This window comes from Pteropus vampyrus, unplaced genomic scaffold (assembly GCF_000151845.1).
Source record: "Pteropus vampyrus isolate Shadow unplaced genomic scaffold, Pvam_2.0 Scaffold85, whole genome shotgun sequence".
Taxonomy (NCBI): domain Eukaryota; kingdom Metazoa; phylum Chordata; class Mammalia; order Chiroptera; family Pteropodidae; genus Pteropus; species Pteropus vampyrus.
In genome coordinates this window covers 5,881,245-5,890,882 of record NW_011888866.1, presented here as the reverse complement: position 1 = coordinate 5,890,882, position 9,638 = coordinate 5,881,245, and the positions used below count along the sequence as shown (strand labels likewise).

Here is a 9,638-nt window from a genome sequence, read left to right as displayed (position 1 = left end):
TCAATTTTGCTACCACAGCAGTGAAATTGGTGGTGAGTAGACAGGATGTCTCCAGGCCCTAATTGCTCATAATGATCACAGTTGTGGTTTTTTTTTTTAATTTTTCAGATATTTCCATACAATATATGTTTTTGTAAGTAATTACTACATTATCGTAACCCTTGGGTGGTTATCTCATATTAGAATACAATGCAATCATTAAAATGATGCTGGAGGGTTTATTATTATCATGAAAAGTTTCTTAACCTGTGTATTAAGTGGGGGTATATGCAAGTTACAAAGTGGCGTGATTCAATTTCTTATATATTAACTCCAACTAGTTATAGGTAGGTAGGCAGATAGATAACAGATCAATGAATATAAATGTATAAATATATGTGAAGCGAGAACATGAGAGCAAACAAAATATTAAGTGATTATATCTTGGAGGTGGGGGCTATAGCTATGTTTTATTTTCTTACATATTTTTCTAAATTTTCTTCAATGAACCCACTGTATTTTATTATAATGAAACCGTTTTTTTTTAAAAACCCTTATTTAGTATTTTAATTCCCTTTACTCATGGATACATGATTTTTCTCAAAGAGTTGAGAGTTTAATTCCCTGTGTCTAGCTTTTTTATTTTAACCATTTAGAGTGATGTCTCCATAATGTATGACAGAGGCCCCTGCCCCTAAAATGGTATCTACTGATAATAATTAACAATGTTGATGACATGGGATTATTATTCCAGACTCCATTATTGTACTATGATATCCTTCGGTAATAATATTCAAGGGCTGTAGCACACTGTGCCCCTCACTAAATGACTCTATTTTTCTGTGTTTTGAGTTCTTGGATCTACTTTTAATAGCTTCACGGTCTTCAGGCATTCCTCCTCATCTGTCAGTGTCTGCCTGTTACACACCCGCTCCTCCCTTCTAATATGCAGCTTCCAATATACTGAATTCTTGGAGATCAGATGGAATCTATGGTTATTACTAAGTGTAAAGTAGGAGTCAGTATTTTCTGAGCGAAGGCTCAAGGAAGTTTTCTGATGAAGGAGGCCCAGAGCTTTCATGCCCAGGTTTCCTTGCATCTCATGGGCACACAGCCTTTTTTGGCTTGCCTTCTAGTTTCTGTGTGTATTCTAAACTGGTGAAGATGCTAGAGAGCAGAGAGCTGCATAAGCGAAGTGGGAGTGTTTCTGATAACAAATAGCTACTCAATTAAGAAATAGCATGACTGATTCGCTGGACATCTCGCTCCAAAAGAAGGAGGCTACAGATGGCAAGGACAGAGCCAACTGGGGTCCCTTCTACCCCCACCAAAGTGAGGTTATTTAGGTTCACCACCTGGTTATTAGATTCGCCAGATGGCAAGCCTGGGTAACTGCTCAGAAAAAGAGTCACTAGCCAATCCATTACCCCAGCACAGTCGCCACCGTGAACTTAACATGGGATGCACATACTAATACATAATATGGGTAATGAGGCATCACAGAGCCATCACAAAGGCAACCATCTGCGCTTGTGTGGGGCAGCCATGGGCACAGTGGCCATGGGAAAAACCCAACTGAGTTTTGTGCTGCAGGGATGAGAACGAGGCGTGGGATGGGGGAGGGGGAGGCAGGAAGCAGGGTGTGTGCCCACATGTGCTGTTGTCCATAATATTAAAATATTGTGCTTCCATCTCTGGGACATTTCTGACTTCTGCCCAGGCTCATCTAGTTCTCAGGTTTTCTTTGTTATTGTTTTCAATTTTGATGAAAAAGCCATAATATTTACACAACGTGAGAAAAATAGAACAGTGATTAGAGGTGGATTTGAATACTTTGACAGACAGTTCTAGTCCAACTCTGCAGGTTACAGAAACGGCTTTCCTTGTGGAAATGGTATGTGTGTCTGGGTGGGTGGGGTGGGGGGGGGTTCATGCCCTCTGGCTCTCCTCTGGAACAGGCTTGTGACAGAAAACGCCAACTCATTCCACTGGGGCTGACACACATAGGACCTGGTCGCCACAGACAGGGAGGCCCAGAAAGAAGAGCTGGTAAACTGGACCACGGCTGGAGTCAGGCATTGTAAGTTCCACGGGGGCAGGGCCGGTTTTTGTCATGGGCAATATATTTTTCTCTTTGCGTTTCCCTCATTATCCTACAGGGCCTAGCATGGTGCTGCCCAAATCAAGCAGTCAGTTTTATGCTTGTGGGAGTCAATTAACTAATTTGGTAAATATTTACTAGCTGCAGGCACTAGGGGAAACAGGATAAATAGCACGAGGAATCTCTCTGTGTCATTCCTTACAACTGCATATGACTGTACAATTATCTCAAAATAAAAAGTTTAATAAAAGATTAATTCAGAAAAACTTAAATATGTCTAAAAGAGAATGACTAAAGAGGAACAAAGTAAGAGATCCAGAAATGTTAAAAAAAAAAAAAAAGGCAAACATTTGACAGATTGTCATGCGGAAAAGGGCAGAAGCGTGCTGCGGGGTCCGAGCGCAGACTTAGGATGGGTGAATAGAAGTTAAGACCGAGGATGAGACTTTCACGGTAGGATGGATGAGGTGAGAAACCAGCGGTGTCCAGCAGAAGTGCTGCGTCCTGAGGCAGGGAGCCCCTAAACTGGTAGGATTCAGACCCTGGTGGCCATCCTTAGGCACCTTCTGGGTTTTCTTCCAGCTCGAGGAATGTCTGAGACGTTGACCTATTCTCAAAGCCAGTTTCTGCATGGCTTATTTTTCCTTCCAAATTGGCCTGTGATTGTAAATTGAGACCATCTATATCTTTAATCCAGCTCTTCAAAAGCTCAGTACTTTTCTTGACTAAACTTCTGAGTTATCAGTTGGGGAAGGGCGAGGCCCTTGCGACCCACTCCTGGAGCTGTCATCACTCCTGCTGCTGTCTAAAGAATGTCCTCCTCAAGGCCACGCCCATAACTCTCATCATTGCCACAGGAAGGAGAGGCGGCAGCTTCAGAGTGACAACAAAGAGCCTGGTAAACTCCCCATCCATGCTTCATATCAAACATTCAGAAATAAACCAAAAATGCAAAGGGAAATTCAGTGTACATTACATTTTGATAGTATTGTCTATACCATTGTCATGTTCATTTTAGATCATCAAAGATGCACAATAAACTCGTGAGGTCAGAAGCACCAGGTCTCCCTTGACAAGATGAGGATACCAAGGCACAAGGGGTTCCTGGGTCACAGAAAGAATAAGAGATAGAGCAGGTCTCAAACTTTCATCTTGTGACTCTAGTGCCCATTCTTTATGCTCAGCCCCACTGCTTCCAACTCATGGGTTGCTTCCTTAGCATCGAGACATTCTTCTTTGCCTCTCCTCACCTTGGCTGCACCCTCTCATCACTGACCTCACACTCCCCCATCCTACGTCCATCCGTGTTACCATCTACCTCTTGGTACTTAAATATTATGTTCAACTTCTCTGTTACTCATTAAGTCATCCAACTGCAGTGTCTCCAGTCTCACTAGTCTGATGCTTTTTAGCTCCTGGGCACCTGATCTTCTCTCCTGTCCTACTCCAATATAATTCCTTCTGGAGAGCAACCTGAAACGAGACTTTTTCAGATGCCAACCAGGCCTCAGTGGTGTTCCTGCATGTTCCACATATTTTATGACATGGGACATAGCAAGACCAAAGGTAGGGAGAGCTTAGGGTCAGAGAATTAGTGGCAGGCAACAGTCCCAGGGGTCTAGCTGGGAGAGGCCAAAAGTCAATGAGATCCAAAAGTGGATGCATGAAACATGAACTATGGATGAGGAGTTGGTGAAGTAGATGATATTACAGGGGGCAAGCCTGAAGGAAGCAAATAGTTTCCTGGTTCATCTGGCATAGGGAAGTTTTTAAATAACCAGGTGAGACTGTATTCTTTTGCTCTACAGTAACTTAAAGGCACCACCTGTCACATGCCGGATGACTGATTCAGCAGCCTGGGAGTTCACAGGGGGCCGGCTTGCCTTGGACACAGCCCTGTTGATTGGAGCCAAAGCATCTCACACAACAGTAATAGGTTAAAGCCACCAGATGTCTTCACACCCTAAATCATAGAAAAGTCGGATAGGACAGGAATAATTGACAGTGGCCCGGATCAAAACAGACACCTCATCTCAGCATATTTAGTGGAAAATACATGGAAAACAAAAGCTGAATTTTCTATCCAGGCTGCAGTACCCAATACATCACTGCCAAGAAGAAAGTATTCAATAAAATTCTCCTTAAAGTTGTGTCTGGAGTGGGTGCTATATGGAACAATTATTCAGACAGCAGCCCAACCCTCAAGCTCATGGTGCATTGCCAACAACCCTGATGTGGACAACAAGCACAACACATCCACCCAACAAATATTTATTGTGCATACCTACTATGTGTTAGACACCAAGCTAGGCTCTGACATTACACCAGAGCTTCCCTTCAAAATTTCCAAAGGAAGTTTACATGCATAATCAAATCTGATCCTCATAAAACCAAGTGACATGAGATATTATCACCACTTTGAAGATGAGTAAACTGAGGCTTACCAAGGTTAGATGAAAGGTCCAAGGTCATACTACTGGTACTTAGTACATAGCATTGATTCATGACCATGTAAATTTTTCTACTCTGGGAAAGGTCCTGGACACCTAGGACCCTTTCCTACCTCTGCCAAAAGGCTGGTTCTCAATCTCTACACTCATTTAAACTCAGATGTCTCTACACTTTTTCTTTAGGAAGGGTAATGTATCAGTAAGGATATGTTTGGCTTCAAGCAACAGAAAACCCAACTAAGAGTGAGTTAATCAATAAAGACACTTAATTGATAAAGGCGGAGGGAAATAAAGTCAATAACATTGTTGATAAGTTTGCATGATGACAGGTGATTACTAGACTTAGTAAGGTATATAAACATCAAATCACTATATTGTACGCAAGAAACTAATATAATACGGTATACCAACTATACTTAAATTTTTTTTAAGTATTTAATATAGCTAGATTTCTCATGCTGACTTTTTAACTGATTTGTTCTATTAGGTATAGTATACTAACTACACTTAAATTTTTTTTCAGTATTTAATATAGCTAGATTTCTCATGCCGACTTTTTAACTGGTTTGTTTTATTAGGCAAAAGGGAAGGACAAGGATTTACGGGAAGAGGAGGCCCATCTTTCAGAGCTTATGCAGAGTAGGTACTAACACTGTCTATGGTATTTAAATGAGCCTTTGCAAGACTTTTCATGTCTTTCTAAAGAGAAATCACAAGCCCTCTCCTGTTCCACTGCCTTAAACCCAACTCGGACTGCCTGTGTTTTATTATTATTATTATTATTATTATTATTATTATTATTATTATTTCAATTAAATTTCCCTGCTTTCTGACATCTATTTGGATTTAACTTCTTTTTTCCCTCCACCAAGAAGTCCAAAATCCCAAGTCAGATGTCTCCAAGGAGCTTATATATGTTTGCACAAACACAGGAGAGCCTTAGGAACTACAAATTATCAACCAAGAACAGTTCAATGCCTTTCAGAATTCTTTACTTTTATTGAGGCTTGTGTTTGTTTACCTTTTATTTTAAGTGCTTTCAAGCCCATTCTCTTGAAGTACTTTGCCTTACCAGGAGCCCTGCCCGTTTGTTCTTCTTGCCTCCTTCATTCAGAAGAACCATCAATCGGTTTCTGAAACAAGGCAGCTTCTGTGCAGAATCAAAACCACCACATCACAGCAATGGCAAAAGAATGCAGTGGGCATTGTTGTTTGTACACAGGCCTTCATCTCTTTGAGAAGTTCTTCTCTTTGAAATGAATGAGGCAGACAAGAGTGGTGGCTTCAAAAGCAACTATCCTTTGGGCTTTTCTTGTTGGAAGTTCTGTGCAGCACTATTACTAGAAAGTAAAGAGAAGAAAAAGGCAAAGCTGAAACAGACTGCAGGTTTTCTATACAAGAGACTCACACCTGGACACTGGACACTTGCCTTTACTTTGTAGATTTGGGTTTGCAAGGTTAACGTGAAAGAGGCTGTTTATTTTCACCTGGCATAAAAGTACATAAACTTCCATCTCCAAGAGCCCAGGCCAGAAGTATGCTATTTCCTCTTAAGAATGTTATTGCTGGTAGGAGTAGAGCTGCCATCACTACTGTTGCCATGGTTATGGCTTCTGGACCAGGAGACTGGCTGAACCTTGGCCCAGCTCTTCCACCCAGCTACCATCTCCTCTGTAGCAAAGAGGCCTCCTTACTCCTTGATCCATCTTGTGTTTGGCTAAAATGTTGAAGAGCATATTGTTTTCCATGGTACTTCACGTCCCTTCCGCAAATTCTTAATGACCCACCCTACTGTTGATTAGGGCCTAAAGTCTTGGACTAGCGGAAAAATTAAAACAATGTTCAGGACTCATAGAGATGCTCAGCCTAGTAATTGGCTTGAGGATCATTATCTTCACCTTTTGTCTGCAGAGGGTTTGCAATGATGGCTTGAGAGTTCAGAGCTAAATGTCTGGCCCACGACTGGGGAGTGAAAAGGAAAGTACAATATGTAGTTGATGTGTCACCTCATTCATAAATTCATCTTTTTTCCACCCTATCTTCCCTACCTACATTTCTCTTTAACATGGCTTGCATATTTTAATATGTCTTTGCATATGTTTGTATCTTTAAAAAGTGCTTTAAATATTTTTGAAGCAAGGATAAATAGAAAGTAGAAGTATGTTCCTTAGAAACCCATTGCATTTGTGTTATTAAGATGGAAGAAAAAAGCACAAAGGCCTTTCAGTCCAGGAAGGAAAAACTACATAATGCAAAACACCTAGAACACACTCTGTGTAAAAATCAAATGGAAAAATGTAAATGTATGTTTGTTGTTGAAAAAATATATATAAATGGTGCTCACTTCGGCAGCACATATATTAAAACTGGAGCCAGACAGAGATTAGCATGGTCCCTGTTAAAAGATGACACACATTCATAGAGCATTCCATATTTTTAGATCTTGGTCAAAGGGTACAGATTCCCAGCTATAAGATAAATAGGATTTGGGGATCTAACGTACGGCACAGTAACCATAATTGGCAATACCATATGATGTATGTGAAAGTTTTAAGAGAGTAGATCTTAAATGTTATCACCATACATACACACACACAAATGTTTATGTGAAGGGATGAAGATGTTAACTAATCTTATTGCAATAATCATTTTGTAATAGATACGTATATCTAAATCATCACATTGTACACCTTAAACTTACATACGTTATATGTCAATAATATCTCAATAAGGCTGGAAGGAAATTGCCTCAACTACAGAGAAAGATATGTACACATGATTGGATTCAAGAAAACTTAATTTATGGCACAAGAGAGGAATAAGAACATGGCACTCCTAAACTCAGGGGCCTGCTACATGAAGTCACTCACACAGGACATCTGGGCAGTTCCTTCAGAAGCCTGGGGCGAGTGATATGGACATGCCATACCATCAGGGCGGTACTTGGAATTCCAGTTTCTTGCACACAGTAAAAGTTCTACAGATACATGCCGAATAAATAGAAAGGATAAGTTTTAAAAAATAGAAAGGATAAGTTCACAGATAATCTTCAAATTAATCCAGGTAGAAATGATTTAACAGCACCCAGAAAAGTGGATGCCATAAAAGGCTTTACTCCTTTTCATCCTTTTGACAGCGCTACAGAGTAAATGTTTTTATCTACCTTTTTTTCAGATGACTTTAAGAAAGGTTAAGGAATTGGTGCGAGACTACATAAGTAGACAGTGAAAGGCCCAGGATTTAAGCCCGGAGCTGTCTGATTCTAAAACAGACTATTTCCTTATTCTCCTCCAATATTTCTCCAGCTTTTCTAATGTTAAGAACTCAAATCTGAAGTCCCATCCCAGAACCACTGTATCTGCGTCTCCAACGGAGGAACTTAGAAGCATATGTTTAACAAGAGACAAAATGATGATTATTATTAGAGAAGTTTAAGAAATCTGTTTTATTGCATTAGGTGGGAGAAGGACTCATATCTCCCTCTGAGTGATCATACAGAAGCCATCAGAAATTTGAAGCTGTCAACTAAAAATAAATCATATCATTATAGAATTTGTCAGATTATAATATTATCAAATATTTATTCTTCAGATCAGTAATATAGTATTCTCTGGATCCTAAATACAAAGACCATTTTGGAAAGTTAAATATGGGCTCTAGTGTAAATCTCAGACTTTTTAGTTTTCCTCTCTGTCTCTCTTTGGTCCTCTGGAGCAGAAGTGATTAAGAATTCCTTTTCAATTCCTAGCAGCTTTAATTGAGCAGAGGTTCCAGGTGTGCAAGGGCTGGAGAACTGCTGGAGGGAGACCCACAGGCTGAAAATCAGTCCTCATGTCTGGCTGCCCACCAGATGGCTTTCATTAGATGAGCAAGTTACACGACCCAGGAAGTAGAAAATCCATCATTGCTTGGTTTGTTTTTCTTAGTTTCAGTCTTTACACGCCTGCTGAGAAAAGCCGAGGCCTACTAGCCTGCAGCTTCAATACCCGTCATGAGAGCAAACAACTTATTTGTACAACCTCAACACTTAATTAATGAAATAGAAAGCAAGACAGTGATTCCTGACATGGCTGAATTTAAGTCAAGCTGTGAAACTCCACAGTGCAGCCAGAAGTAGAGACAGACCAGTTGAACTGAAACCTGAGAGGCGTTGGGCCACTGCTTCTCAGCAATTTTGTTGTAAATTATTCCCATTATATCAGAAAGAAATATGAGATATGATTAGAGAATAGAGCTGATTACCCCCATTTGGAGCATAGATCTTCATTTTAAGAAATTTGCTTCATCTACTATTGCCAAGAAACTTTCTTTGAATTAACGTATCTGGGCATGATGTCTAGAATAGCAAAAAATGACGGTTATATTTTACAAATAATACCTTAATATGCTTCTATTCTTAAGTGTTCTTGATCTTATTTAATCTTTGCAACAACTCAATAAGGTTGGTACTCTTATTAACACAATTTTACAGATGAGGAAACTGATAACTTTTTCACAGAGAGTCCATAGCTAGTAGCTGAGAGCTCATCTCATATCACTATGCTATCAGCATCCTAAAGGAGTCCATATTTTTGGCCATTCATTTCTCAAAAGACAGATTCTCATATTGGATTAAAACATAAGATCCAACAATATATTCGTTGCTTAAAAATAGGTATCTATAACAAAAAATGCAGAAATGCTAAAAATAGGAAAGTTTTATTAAGGAAACTCATAGAAAATTAGTTGGTAAATTGGTAAAGTTGATATCATATAAAGAGATTTGAAAGCCAGACAAGGTGGAGGGAGGGTGCAAAGGGACTCCTGATTATAATGGAAGATATAAAATCAACAGTGAAGACATAGATTACCAAAGTTAGAAATGCAAAGAAAAATAGAATAAATTTAAAAACAAACAATTGTTATGGGAGGTGTTAACCCATATCAGGCTAAGACAAAACTTAGACAATCTTAAAAATTAAATGGACAAATTTTAAAAGATGAAAATTTAGAAGACACTGAAGATATGACAAAAATAGATATAAATTTGAAAAATAACATACAGGCTATGAAAACTACACAATTAATAAGTTATAACCAGTAGATACATATTGAACCCAGTAATAACA

At 39.4% G+C, this 9,638-nt stretch overlaps 1 protein-coding gene and 1 non-coding gene across 2 annotated transcripts in view; both read left to right on the top strand.

Moving 5' to 3' along the window:
• The first annotated feature begins 6,866 nt into the window (after window positions 1–6,866).
• LOC111742046 lies at window positions 6,867–6,968 on the top strand. Its single transcript, XR_002781170.1, has one exon. It is a non-coding gene; the product is annotated as a U6 spliceosomal RNA (small nuclear RNA).
• A 1,530-nt stretch (window positions 6,969–8,498) lies between these two features.
• LIPC (lipase C, hepatic type) overlaps window positions 8,499–9,638 on the top strand; it is a 139,392-nt gene continuing 138,252 nt past the window's right edge. The window contains exon 1 of the mRNA XM_011363424.1: window positions 8,499–8,709. The gene's annotated coding sequence lies outside the window, so the exon portion shown is untranslated. The remainder of the gene's footprint in view (window positions 8,710–9,638) is intronic.